The following is a 14,577-nucleotide window of genomic DNA, read 5'->3' on the forward strand; positions in this document are numbered from 1 at the left end:
CTCCTTTGACAGAAGGGGTTGCCTTTCCGAGAGCCTGTCCATCTTGTTTTTATTTTCCGCAGGCTTCGCATCTTGACTCCTTTTTTTCCTCCCAACCCCACGTCTATTCTGTTGTCATTCTGTTTCTGTCCTTCTTGTTGTCCTGAGGTGTGTTGAGTGTGTTGTGTGTGTGTGTCCCGAGTCCACACAGGACCATGTGTGACTGCCTACGTGGGATATTCCGGGTCACCTGGGCACCTTCCTCAAGTGCAGGTTTGTGAAGAACTTGTGTTGTGTTAGTGTGTGTGTGTGTGTGTGTGTGTGTGTGTGTGTGTGTGTGTGTGTGTGTGTGTGTGGTGGGGGTGGGTGGATCACACTGAAGAATATAGATAGATTGGATCTGAACGTCAATATATAATTATTGGTTTGTTTGTTGTTTAATATTTGTTAAATGGTTGTTGTTGTTTGCCTATGACACCAAGGATCATTGGAAAGTGACAGTTGACTAAATTACATTTGAAGCTAATCTGAAAGTTCTGATATAATTGAATGGGCTTGTTGTCTTCTTGAACATAATTTGTTATAGTATTTCATGGGTCATTTGTATCAGTTAGAAATGTATATTGATATCCTTTTCAATATTGGGTGGAAGGACTATTCTGCATGTCTCTAAACGCTTGCTGAGTGATAAGCCTTAATGGGCCATACCAAACTTATTTTTTTGTTTAAAAAGAATGATTATCGACAGCTCATCATTCCTTTTCTTAAAAAGCCTGTGTGGAATATTTCACACCAAGCCAGAAAGGCTTTTATAGCTTGTTATTCTGTTCAAGTTGCGATGGATGTTAATTCCATGCCTTTACAAAGATGTAAAATGTTTAAACTGACCAGACTTGGCAATGAAGCTGATCCTTTGATGACAGACTGCATTAGTTTGCATATTTCCGGCTCAAATTTAATCGCTTGTATTCAATACATTTCCTGTTTGCCCAGGAGTGTTTGAGTGTGTGTGTGTGTGTGTGTGTGTGTGTGTGTGTGTTTGTTTCAGATATGTGTTATGGGTAGCATGACCACACTGTTGTATTTAGGGATGTGTGTGGTCTTGTGAGAATGTGACACTTGTCACCCATCATCTGCTCAGTAGATAGCACCTGTCCCACTCTGGGTAATATCTTTCCTCACATCATTATGATTCATCCTACCCCTGACCAGTCTGTACAACTTTCTCTTTTGCACACACGCATTGCACACACACACACGCACACACGCACACTCACACTCCTTTCCTCTCAGTCAGTCTCTCTATGCATTTCTCTTCACTTCTGTGTTGCTTCTCTCAGTCCTCTCAGTCCCTTCCTCTGTCTCTTCCTTTCCTTGCCGTTTCTGAGTCTGTCTGATTCGACTTTAAATACACACACACACACACACACACACACACACACACCCTAATGCGGAGGTGAGGGCTCAGATGGAAACGGATGGGCGGTAGAGCGCATTGTTTGACTGGACAGTTAATGTATTGCTCCTCTTAACACGTGGACCATCGTCCTCCTGGACATCTGCTCTGGGCCTTCTCTGTTTATCTCTCAGTGTCCTTCCGAAGTTCTTTTGCTGCAATGAGAGCGGAGAAGGTTGAGGCTTCGAGCTTCCTTACCTGTTCTCCTCAGAAACAAATTCCTCTCTTCACAGCGAGTTCATTGGAGTACTTGACTTGCTTTGTTTGCCGTGTTTGTTTGGTTGCACTTGTTTTGTTTTGTTTTGTTTTGTTTTGTTCAGCAGCAGGTGTTTGGCACACAATGCACTGAATTGCTGGACTATGGGACTGTTTTGCTACTAGCGTCAACAGTGCACTGCAACCACAGTGTGTGGGGTTTAGCATCGTCTCTTCCCTTTTCAGACCTGGAGATAAGTGTGGGACAGAAGGACAGAAGGCTGAAGATATGGCATAGATCAGTGCTGCCTTCTCTACGTACATACGGGGATACGACAGGTGCAAAGCTGGCATTCTCCCCAACTACTAGCACCAGTATGCAAAAAATCATATCCTGTGCGATACTGAATTACTTTGATGTTGTTTGGAGCTCACCAACTCAGTTTGCCCCATCAGAGCTCAGTTTGCCCCATCAGAGCTCAGTTTTCAGAGCTCAGTTTGCCCCATCAGAGCTCAGTTTGCCCCATCAGAGCTCAGTTTGTCCCATCTCCGTGGTTTTCAGTCAGAGCCAGAGGTGTCACGAGGTAAGGACCCCTCCCTGGCGTGCTGCTCTCTAGATCACCATCTGAGCCACACAGCCCAGCCCAGCCCAACCCAATCCACCCCAGCCCAGCCCAACCCAATCCACCCCAGCCCAGCCCAGTCCAGCCCAGTCCAGTCCAGCCCAGCCCAGCCCAGCCCAGCCCAGCCCAACCCAATCCACCCCAGCCCAGCCCAACCCAATCCACCCCAGCCCATCCCAGTCCAGCCCCGCGTTTCAGGTTCCTGGCCTCGTTATCTGCTGACGATGGGGGGTTGTTCTCCCTGCCGGGACACCCCAACGTTTGCCAAGCCATCTAGCAACACTGCCTACCCCACCCACGCTCTCCTGCAAACTCCTAACCTTACTTAACCCCCCCCCCCCCCACACACACACACACACACACAACTCCAAACCTCCGTAGCCTTACTTAACCCCCCCCCCCCCCCCCCACACACACACACACAACTCCAAACCTCCGTAGCTTCATCTAAACTGCCCCATCACCCACTTTCTAGCTTGGCGTCCACCCGGCCCGGTTAAATCCCACTGTTTGTGCACCGCAGACTGATGGACAGAGGCAGCACAATGTAAACACCTGGCAGTCGGCGCGGGCAAACGCGTCGCGCTGGACGAGATGTGGCATTCCGCGCACAGCGCAGCGGCATTGGCCATGGCCCGGTCTGGACACCTGCCTGTCCAACACCCTGTGATCAGGGGCAGGGGGGAGACATCGGCACGTCGGGCATTCGCACCAGGAGTTTCAGGTTTCGTCCCCCACCTCCCCCACCACCAACCCATCACCCCTGGGGAACCTGATCGAACACGCCCTGGAGATGAGACGGAGACGGGAATGCAGTAGCGGTGGCACGGTGGCATGCTGGCACGCCGGCGTACGCAGAGGAGGAGGAGGAAGAAGAAGATGAAGACCAGAACACACAGGCGTTAAACTCAAAACAACAGCTGCTGCTGTCCAAACGTACCTCATGATTGCACTCCAAAAATAACACCACAAGTCTATTTGCAATTTTTGGCCCCCTTGGACTAAAAATAGCACCCGTGGAGGCATTTGTCTACTATGCAGAAGGTCTACCACTGAGGTTTGTCTCTGTTTTGTCCACCTTTGTTTTGGTATTCTGCTGTCACTAGCGCTGTTCTGTTAGTCAGCAGTGTAGGCAAACAACGGCTGACTACTTCAGCAAAGGTAGACTTGTAGATTTGCTGAGCCACCTACAGAGCTGTTTTTATTTTCATCTTTATGTGTGTGTGTGTGTGTGTGTGTGTGTGTGTGTGTGAGAGAGAGATAGAGTGCAAGAGAGTGAGTGTGTGTCTGTGAGTATCCTCTCTCCCTCTTATACTGTCACCCACATAGAGTATGCAGACCCCAAGAGGAGCTTGGTCCAGTCCGAGCCTGGGCTCTTCCAAGCCCGCCCTTCTGCCCCCAGTCCTCTTTCCCTGCCCCACCTCTACGCACACCATATATGGGGCATCCCCCAGTGGCTAAACCAATTGGCTCACTGACCCAGCCCCCCCCACCCACCCACCCCCGCCCCTCAGGGGATGCCATGGCACTTTTTCATGGCACATTTAGGTCTCTCGACCAAGAGAGCGCAGCCTGGAGTCAGTCTGCCTGCACACTGGGGGGGAGCGGAGTATGAGTGAACGAGCGAGAGTTTAACACGCCACAGATTAAAAGCACACTGACGCACTCCGGAGGAAGAGAGCGCTAAAGGGAGACACAGCTGGGGAGAGAAACTGGGGAAAAGACAGGTAGGAAGGGCAGGAGTGTGGAGTGGTATTGTGGTGACAGGTGGTGTTTGGGGAGGCAGGGGGGCAGGAGTGGACATATTTTTAGGTAGATTTCTCGTTTAGTGGACCAAGTGGACAGTGGGGTCTGTGTCACTGTGTGAAGAGTGTGTGGAGTGACAGGAGAGTCCAGTTGTTCTGAGGCATTCTGGTATTACAATAATATATTGCATGATTATTTTAATTACTACTCATGGGTCCATATGCTGAGACAACTTAGTGTATGATATTGTCACCATAATGCATTGCACTGATATGAACAAATAGCTCAAGTCATACAGTACTACTGTATCGTCATATCTCAAAGTTTAATTGCCTGATCGCTCATGATGAAATTAGAATGTCCCATTCCTTAATTTTGGCCCCTACCTTCATCGCCTTTGAAACTTAATCCTTCACATTTGTAATTAGTCCGAAGTAATCTTTTTAAATTATGCTAATCTTTTTAAAGTAATCTTTTTAAAGTTATGTACCTATGATGGAAAGGAACTAGCTGCAGACTGAGTTGTGACTGTCAAATGCATTGATACTTTGTAATTTAAACATATCTCAGAAAAGCCACTGCAGCACACAACATAACATCATTTGACAATGTGCAAGTCCTTGTTTTAAGCGTGTAGGAATATCATCCTGGAGCTGCTGCATGGATTCGTCTCACTGGTACAAACTCTGTGCGGGTAACCAGAGAAAGGTGTGTGTGTGTGTGTGTGCGTGCGCGCGTTTGTGTTTATTTCCAACTCCCTGCATTTATTTTACACAACAGCTGTTAACTGTGGGTCATGAGATCTGCCTGCGCTGTGCTGTGATGGGCTGTCCTGTGCTGGGCTAGCTAGCTAGCTAGCTTTAGGACTCGGCATGCTGTGCTAGAGTAAAGGGCACAGCTCATTCAGAAGGCATATGGAGAAGTGTATTTTACTGTGTGTGTGCCGTGAAAGCCCACTGAAAGGACCCCTTTCCATTAGCCAGTTTTCACAAATGAGTGTGAGGGCAAATATGATCAAATCAGAATGTGTTTCAAAGCAAATTTTCAGGTCAAATAAGACACAATGCATTGATGACAGGTTGCAGAAAATGTTTTCACAGAGCCCTTTTTGATGCAAATCAAAATGTTTAAGGGCCATTTTTTTGCTTGTTAGTTATGACTGACAAGTGAATGGCATCTCATACTGGAGAGTGCAGATGAAGCTTGTTGATGCTGAGGCCATATTTAGCATGGCATTTACAGAATCTTTCAAATGCGTTCAGTGGGCTCTGATTGAGTAACAGTTTACTGGAGCCTAATGATTGGCTGTAACTTGGTATACTACCAGGATCATTCAGAGAGGGTGAGATTGTCCATGCAGAGGTTTGTCTGACGTTTGACGCTTTTTCCAGATAAGGACTCCTTGGAGTGTGGAAATACAACAGTTTTTTACTAAAGATGGAAGAAGCATGAATGATTCAAACTCTTCAGCATAACGTCAGTTGTCCTGCCCTGCCAGTCTCTCCAGGATGAGTGTAGACTTGCAGCTATCTGTTTGGTAAGAGAGATGGCTTTGGTCCCAAGCTTAATTATTGTCCTAAAACTCTTTGTCGTGTGTGTGTGTGAGCGTGTGTGTGTGCGTATGTGTGTGTGTGTGTGTGTGTATGTATGGGTGCATATGCGTGTGTGTGTGTGTGTATGTGTGTGTGCGTGTGATCCCTGTGGTATTCCTCCTGAGGCTTGGTCATCAGACACGTTAACGGGATACCATAACTCCCAAGCTAGAGTTAGGTGGAGCGTCGGGAGGGCAGGGGAGGGGGCACAGGGCGGCGGTCCTGAAGGTTGAGAAACCAGCTGTGTTGATGGGCTATAGATAGCCTGTCATGCCATTGAAGAACGACTCCTAGTGACCCTCTCGTTCGCTCCCGCTCGAAAGCCTCCATGCCTGGTCGGAGTGTTGAAATAGCAGTGCTCAGGAGCATGTGCTTAAACAGGGGTTTGAATTTGATGTCAACACATCTTGGCAGTTACCATAGCAGAGACATTACCCTAACAGCGCATAGTATTCATGATACACATTGTTTTAAATCAGGGAGGTATTCAAGTTGCCTGAATCAGAATATATTCAGATTACATAGACCCCCATTATATGTGGCCACTAAACTGAAGACATGGTGGCAACACAACTTGCCAGTATTATTTATCGCAAATGTTTAATAGTGTGGAGGAGAAGATCAGTTTATAGTACTCTGATGAGTAGTGCATGATTTCAATCAGTGTGGTAACTACATATGCAGCTTCACAGACACTTGAAGCATGCATGATAGTCTCACGTAATGTTCTCTGAATAACAAAAAGAAAAAATATTATTTCTTAGACAAATATGCTTTTCTCTTTTGAGAGAAAAGCCCTGTGTACTGGCCATTTTTGGATCCCAAGTGCTGGTGACATTCAGGAATATCAGACTTCAAAAGTAAAGATCATCACGGCACACTGGTTGGACATTACAAATTGTTTATTTAGAGCGTTTTTAATAAACCATTCATAATATTAGACCAGTGTGCAATGATGACCTTTACTTTTGATGTTCTTCTCTATCTTCTGTTTTAGCATATTCATTCTCAGTGTCATTTTGCTGACCAGTCAGAATTTGTCAATGTTTGACACATTTACAATCAGATACTATCAGTTTCTTGTATGTTGACTGACAGCATTTTTTCATCAGAGACAGAAAACTCGTGGCGCAAACAATGTTTGTAACTCGCCTCAGAGAGAGAAAATCTCTGTTTCCTGTTTATCTGAAGGCATTTCCTGATGGGCTGTTCACGCCCATGGGAGGGGCACAACTCTGCATCAGTGCTTTTTCCCAGACAAGATGTTTTTTTTCATGAGTCACGAGAGAAAGAGTGAGAGAAGGAGAGGAGAGAGAGAGAAGAGAGAGAGGAAGAGAGAGAGGGGGCTGGGGGATGATAGAGAGGGAGTGGGAGTGGGAGGGGGGGGGGGGGCAGACATCTGCCTCTGTGCCGTAGCATCACAGTGAGATGATCTCCTTGGAGGCGTTTGGACACCTCTGGACTCGTGGCCCCATGTTGCCACTATAGCTACCATGGGACGGTTGAGCGTCCCTGTCCAGCCTCTATCCCACTTCACTCTGGAGAGAAGGGTCCAGGACTTATTTTCTTTATTTAACAAGACAACACACAACAGCCTCTTGTTCGGGACCTTTCTCTGAGACTTGTCAGATGGAAGGGATCTGGTAACATGACTTTTTTATGTCATATTTGTCTCAGTCGTATCTCTTTTGTTTCTGCTCTTGGACCAAAGGACACTACATTGTTTTTACAAAGCAAGTTTAAATGACTTTACTTATGCTGATATAGTCCTGTTGTTTCTGACAACTTGTAAACTAAATGTAATATGCCCAACTTTTGGGTGTGTTTTTTTACAGTTAGCTTATTTGCTAATGCACTCTTAAAACAAATGTTGCATTTTTTAAACATTTATCTCTGTGTCCAGATAGGGACAACGCATTCATTTTAAGAGTGTGGTAGTCAGACCTTCCGTGTGTAGCCTTCCACATGTCAAACAGTGTGGTCATGTGTTAAAGTTCACACTAGGATCTTGTACAGGTCGGTCCATGGATGCTATTAGGTCTTGGGCCTCTTTCCTGGGAATGCCAGCTATTCTGAGGAGGTCTTTCCCCTCATTGTCTGCACATAAACAGGGAATTGACAACCAGCTAGTATTAACCTTTACAAAGGGGCTGTTGTGGGATTGTTTTGGGCAGAGAAGGCATTCAGTTTTAAAGAACTCCTCTAAATCTCTGCACGGCAGTATAGCAAGGATGTGGACTATAAAATGATTTTGCCCTCTGGCAACACGCTGAAAGAGTTTGGCTGCAATACAGCTGACAGTATTTTCATCACTGATGAAAGTCGTGGTATGGATCCACAATCAATCAATCCGCAATCCTTAAAGCTATGGCTCTATGATATTTCACTGAAGCCGTGGGAAAATGTTTTAGAATCATGAGTCGTTCATCTTGTTAAGTCTAGGTCATCTTTTAACTTGATTAAGAATGGGAAAATGACGACTCAAATGTCCACTGAGTTTCCCCGTCCCTGTTGCCTTTGCTAAGCAGTGTTCAGCATATTTTCAGTCTGAGTAAAGTACCACCATTACATTTCCTGAGTATTTTTTGTTCATAAAACAGACCATCTATTGATTTCAGAGGCACATCATTGAAGGATGTGCGGGAACAGCAACATCTGCTCCCATCTGCATGACTGATGAATCTGCTTTGACAGCCTTCTTCATTGTTTTTAGCATCAAAGTTCGAGGTTGCTAACATCACAACTGCCTCACATTAAGACCACTCGTGTGAGACTGACACACACTGGCTAAAGCGGCCTACCTATACTGGCAGTTTCACCTATGTAATTGTAAGGAGGATATTGATGACATTTCTTACTATGGATAGGAAAAAGCACTCAAATGCATCTTATGCCTGTAATTTAACATCTATATGGAAGGATGAACATTAGGGGATGATTAGAATTAGACTACTGACACCCCCATCACTTTAATTTAGAATTAGAAAAACATTGTAATCAGAGCAAACAACAACATTAGAGGTGCAACTCCAGTTGGTGGATGAGAAAATGTACAAGTCCAATTTCTTAATTCCCATTCCGGCTTTGGCATGGAGTGTTGCACTGTTGAGCACAGGAATGTCCAGTCTATTGATACTAATGCTATGGTTTCTCTTACAAAGTGAGAGTAGATAACACTACTGGGACCACAAATCATCCCATTTAACAAGGCACTACCACTTCCCCAAAGGTGCTTTCCTTCCCTCATTGGTCTTCTGAATAGAATCAGCACCAACATTAAAGCTTCCGTTAATGCTGCTTCTGTGGTCTCCACTGTGCATGGTTAATTCAGGAATCAGCTCACAAGACAAATCTGCTACTCGTAGTAGAACCACACAAAGAGGCATGAGCTGTGAGCTCTCATTGTTTAAGATGGATGACACTAGGCAGTGGTAGGACAATGACTGTGGATACATCGTTTGGCAGTGCATTGTTTAAGTTGGTAGCACGGTATTAATAGGTGCTCTTTTTATGGATTTGTAAGGCTCATATGAATGAAGAAGGGTGCATTTCATAACAGTGTTTTTGCTGTTCACGAGGAATAATTTAGTTCATTTTTAAAATGGAAGTTCTCTTTGCTTGCTCATATGAATGAAGTGGGTTTCTTTTCGGTTGTTTTTTGTCATCAGGCTTGTGGAGTTTACTCAGTGCTGGAAAAAAGCCCACAGCCCAAAATAGCCAGAGAGTGAAGCTACACATTCCTCGTTCCTCTTAGACCAGCGAGACCTCCCCAAGGGAATCAAACACACTAATGTGCTCTCCAAGACCAAGGTTACTCTCTCTCCTCTCTCTCTGTCACACACACACACACACACACACACACACACACTCACACACACACACACTCACACTCACACTCACACATACTCCCTTTTCCTCTCCCTCTCTCTCTCTCTCTCTCAGCTCTTGTTATCTATTCCAACACAGCAAAAACGTATTTCTGGCAAACACTCTATGCTATGGTGATGTCTGGGCCAGATAAACAAATGTGTGACCTCAGCTTTGAGTGACTGCAGGAATCAGACATACTTCTGGGCCTTATATTGTAGAGTCTATATTATGACAAAGACAACATGCTTATGTAAGCCTTTGCAACAAATATCACAATCTCTGTTTATGCTGAATCTTTCCTTTGATAGGTCATAGTTCATAGTTCACAGACCAGACCGTAACCTGCAGCTGTCTACCCTGAATGCCACAGAGCACAAAGCAACTTTGTGCTGGAACACTCTGTATTATATTACACACACGTTACTGGTCAAACATTACATAACAGTCACTTTGACATAACAGAGAGCATTTTAAGAGATTATACTACTGTCTACATATCGATTACCCCATTTGAGATTAGGTTTAGCAAAAACAAATTCTTTAGTGTAGGCTTACAATATTACAACATTGCTGATCTGCTCCTGCCAGACATTAGTTAGCGTAGGAGCTGGTGTGGCCCTGTTTTGGACCAGCTTGGAGCCAGATCAGGCCACAATTCAGTTCACTTCTAAGCTGACATGTACGCTGATAGAAGCCGACTAGGAAATGGGCCAGAGTTATTTCCACATCCAACTGCCCATGCGGGTACATTTTGTTTACCACACATTAACAACATAGCATGGTCTCTATCTAGATGTTGGCTACTCTGGAATGGACAGGACTCACCAGCTGACCAGGAACTCCACAGCGGAGTGATATGAGAGCTATTGATTACTCATTACTTTTGAGTATGCTTGTAGTAGCTAACTCGGAAATTGTTCTGGCTGAGTTTGTGGCCAGATTCGCTCCAGATCACAACCACAATCTGTTTCCACAGATGATTCTGATTTGTACTTAACATGCTCGTGTGGGTGCTTCTTGCTTTTCAAGCGAGACAGAAAGCGGTGCACGGCAGCAGTGCAGATGTGTGTCAGGGCCGGATGCTATATAAAGCGCCCAGTTCAGCTATGAGGAGCCCGCCGACCCAGCCGCCCGCTGCCCACCTCCCTCCTCTGGGCAGGGCATCCCAACACCCTCGCCCAGAGCAGCTGTCCCCTTCACTCAGGCAAGAGCCTGGGCTCTGGCCGTCACAGCCCTCTCTAGACCCCCCCCCCCCCCCCACCCCCATACACACACACACACACACACACACATACACACTACTCCACTCAAAGCTCTCCTGGAGACTATCACTCTCCACTGAGTATGCCCCTCAAAAAACAAGCGGTGAAGGGAACGGTTCTGTTACACACTGAACTATGTGGGAAAGCCGTAATGGGTCTATGGCTGTTGTATTTACGTGCTTTGAGATGAGCGTTTGGTGTAATGGGCTGTTATGGCATGTGCCGTTTTTTGGACCAAATAGTGTGCTGGGAGTTAGAATGCACTGGAATGACCCTAGCCATGCAATCCTGCAGGCTCGTTAACAAGTCTTGGCACGTCAGGTGTAACGGTAGATAAGCCTATGAATGTAGAGCTACAAAGTAGGTTCTTGGCCATATTGATGCAAAAGGAACTGAAATCAATCTGCACAGTGTGTGTAGCATTTAAAAAGGTTAATCAGCTAAACAGCCGGGTCATGTACTCCATTATGTTGTCTCGTTAAGTTATATCTATGAACTCCGAAGTTATCTCAAGTAAATAACTTACAAACTCAGAATACCTCAGTAGATTTCCAACAGCAATGAGCTCATGATATAGCCCCGTAAGCACTATGGACCCTTTCAACAATAAAAACAAAAACAATGCTTGAACGTTCTATTTGGGCCCCAATCTACTTCCTCTGCATTAAGATAACATATGGAATGTTAAAACGGAAGCCTTGTGGGGCCAACTATGATGCTGATAATGGAACTCTCTTGAAAGGGTCTATTAAGGTTTTGCACCTACGTCATAATGTCATGTGACCGTTTGTTTAAAACTAGAGTGGTAGGCAAGAATGGTAGGCAAGGCACTGCAGAGAGTGGTAGGCAAGCCTACAACAGTCGGGTTGCATAGGCTACACATAGTTACAAATAGCTTCAAAATTGAAATTTTAATATCAAATATTGACCGGGATGCCGACCACTTGTGTAGGCCCTAACAGTTTAGCCTACCTATCCTAGTGGTTGTGGAGGATGATCGTTAGCAGCTGTGAAGTCTTTTATTCTCAAGATAGCCTAATGGTGTAGCCTACTGTCTACGAAGACGTAGGCTAAAATACAACTATCTACAGTCATCCAAAAATGAATTGCCAGAGATAGGCTATGAAGGGAAAAAGTGCAGCATTTTAAACATGGCAAGATTATTTTTACCAGAACAGTTTGTTCTAATTTGTCTCGTGAAATTCGTGCTTGTGGACATCAATCACCTATCTTCTGTCCTTCTATTTCAAGTTATCATGAGTGTCATTTGATTATATAATCACAACAAATGCTAATAAATGAAAACCGAATAGGCTTATGTGCTATAGGCTAACGTTACAGGTCACTTAGGCTAACTCCCGTATGTCAAAATAAACTGATTTGATCCTAATTGTTTAGCGATCACACACAACAACTTAACACAGCAACCCCAAACACCACTGTTGAACCTAGGCTACTGCTTCAGTCATGTAAGAAATAAGCAGTTTATGAATTATCTTTACCCGTTTAATCAAGTCCACATGACCAAAATAACAACATATTAAAGGCTGAGCTAGCATAACAGCCTAATATAGGCGATGCTGCAATGGATAACTAATAAAAAGTTTCATACAATTAATGAACTTTCACTCACATTCTGAGTTTTTCTGGGTGGTTATATATCCATGTAGATCGTCTTCGAATAAGCCATCGCTGTTATATGATATAATATGTTACAGGATTCATGACTAACGCCATTAATGTTACATGATGCTGACTGACACTGGCTTTAACAGTAGGCTACCGCTTTAACGTCTGCTGAGTCTACTGCCTACCAAAACCTGTCGCTGTTCAGTTGAAGTTAAATTATCAAATATTGTTTGATTTTGTGTCAGCTTTCAGAAGGAAGACATGTTCCTTTCTGGTCAAATTTCACAGCTTCTAAGAAAGTCTATCGTCTTCATGTAAACCGAGTTTTGAACAGAGAAAAAAAGTTAGGCTACCATTAGGCTACATGCAGGTTCTCCCATAACATTATCGATACAGATCAATGCACCAAATCAGGGCGATTTTAGCGAAACAACGTTCCTGTGACAGGCTATCAAATATTGAACAATGGGATAACGTTTCATCATCACCTTTATTGATGCCTGAAATGTTGACATTGCTGAAATACAGAGATGTAGCCTACTGAGAGGCAGCTGCAGACAATGTTCAATGGGTTCAACTTGTCCCTTGCCTACCAGCTGGATGTAAACAAAGCTATAGAACCTAGAATACGTCACATGAAAAACGTTAATAGGCCAGTTTCAAGTACAAAGATTAAACCTACTCCCAGAAAAGGGAACTTTGATGAAAACCTCCATTGAACATTTTTTTAGCCTAGGACTAGTTTTACAGGAAACCTGCTCACAATCCCTGAAAATAATTAGATAAAATAAGCTTCAACTTCATTGTCATTGTGCAGAGTACAAGGACAGAGACAATGAAATGCAGTTAGTGTCTAACCAGAAGTGCAAAAAAGCAGAAAAGTGCAATGTGAACAGTATAAACAGGTACTGCAGTGTAAACAGTATCCCATACTAAGCATCATAAGCTCTTAATGTGCGATTTCACTAACAACTATACAAGCACATAAGCAAAAAAAAGTTTAATCTCCATATGTTTTAGATGACTTTAACAGTGCTCCATCCACAAACATCTTTCCCACTTGCTTAGAAATACTCTCTCATGCAGTCGGCCACTAAAAGGCGTAAGGAGCTTGGACTTGTGAGCCGCTGATGCCAGTAATGTGTTCTTGTGACTCGGAGTGGAATGAGGGGTGCGCTGACACGGAATACTGTACAGTCTCCTGATGCCTGATAGAAACCTGAGCGTTCATCACCGGGAGGGTGGGGCACTTGAATTCCTGCAAGTGCGTCCCTACCCAGACAAACACTCCGTTGGACCCGAACGGGCAGCCATCTCTCTCTCTCTCTCTCTCTCTCTCCGCCCAGTAAATTCACATACGTGTCAAAAGGGGAAACCTATCATGGAAAGAATTTTTAAAGTGCCATTCCTGTGCACCCATGAACCCTGCTGGTATCAGTCAATGATACGAGAATTTACGTAATTCATCTTCACGTGCTGCCAGCTCATCTTAAGAAACTCACCACAATTTAAACAAACATTACGCACATTACACAGTGCAAGAAATGGACCCCACCTAGATTTCACCCTCTTATTATTTAATTAGGCCCGCCTATATTTTGTTTTTTGTGTTTACTCTCTTGCTCTTGTGTTTACTCAGTATATCCAGACATGGTGGAACAGATGTCTAGGTGAGAAACTAGAAGTGTCTGGTTGAACAGGATCTCACTGGTATTTAAGACTTGAGCCGTCTGGATAAGTCATTTACGGTCCTTAATAAGTGTGAACAGGAGGGGTTTGGATCTGATTATACAGGTCTGATTATTTTCACAGCAGGGCATCTGGTGTGAGGGAATCTACCCCACTGACATGATCAAAGTACTGGTGTTTTAAAAAAACAAACAAATATTTTGTTAAGTCTGCTATGGACTGCCATTCAGAGTATGTCAAAGCTTCAGCATTTTCTCCAGGGGTGTTTAGATGCACTGTATGTACCAGTGATAAACGGGTTTGCACTGTTGCAACTGCTTTTATAATTTCCGGGATAAGAATATATTTTCTTCATAAATTACACTCTCATCCAGTGACTAATGAATATGCAAAACTGTGCTTTTTTTTTAGACTCTGACAGAGAATTGGAAGAGAGTCATGCTTTTTCACAGACCAGGGAACCAGCTGTAAGTATCACCTGGACGAGCCTGACCTTTCCAGTGACAGTCATCAGAGCAGTCAAAACAAAGTTGTCC

General features: G+C 44.3%; 1 protein-coding gene across 8 annotated transcripts in view; it reads left to right on the plus strand.

The window, feature by feature from the left end:
* Positions 1-3,814: 3,814 nt before the first annotated feature.
* The window catches only part of prx (periaxin), a 29,600-nt gene continuing 18,837 nt past the window's right edge, over positions 3,815-14,577 (plus strand). For 7 of the 8 annotated variants that reach the window (XM_042063201.1, XM_042063204.1, XM_042063203.1 and 4 more), the window contains exons 1-2: positions 3,815-3,980; positions 14,453-14,508. The gene's annotated coding sequence lies outside the window, so the exon portion shown is untranslated. The remainder of the gene's footprint in view (positions 3,981-14,452; positions 14,509-14,577) is intronic. The other variant, XM_042063208.1, reaches the window with a different exon arrangement.

Source organism: Alosa sapidissima, chromosome 15 (assembly GCF_018492685.1).
Source record: "Alosa sapidissima isolate fAloSap1 chromosome 15, fAloSap1.pri, whole genome shotgun sequence".
Lineage (NCBI taxonomy): Eukaryota > Metazoa > Chordata > Actinopteri > Clupeiformes > Clupeidae > Alosa > Alosa sapidissima.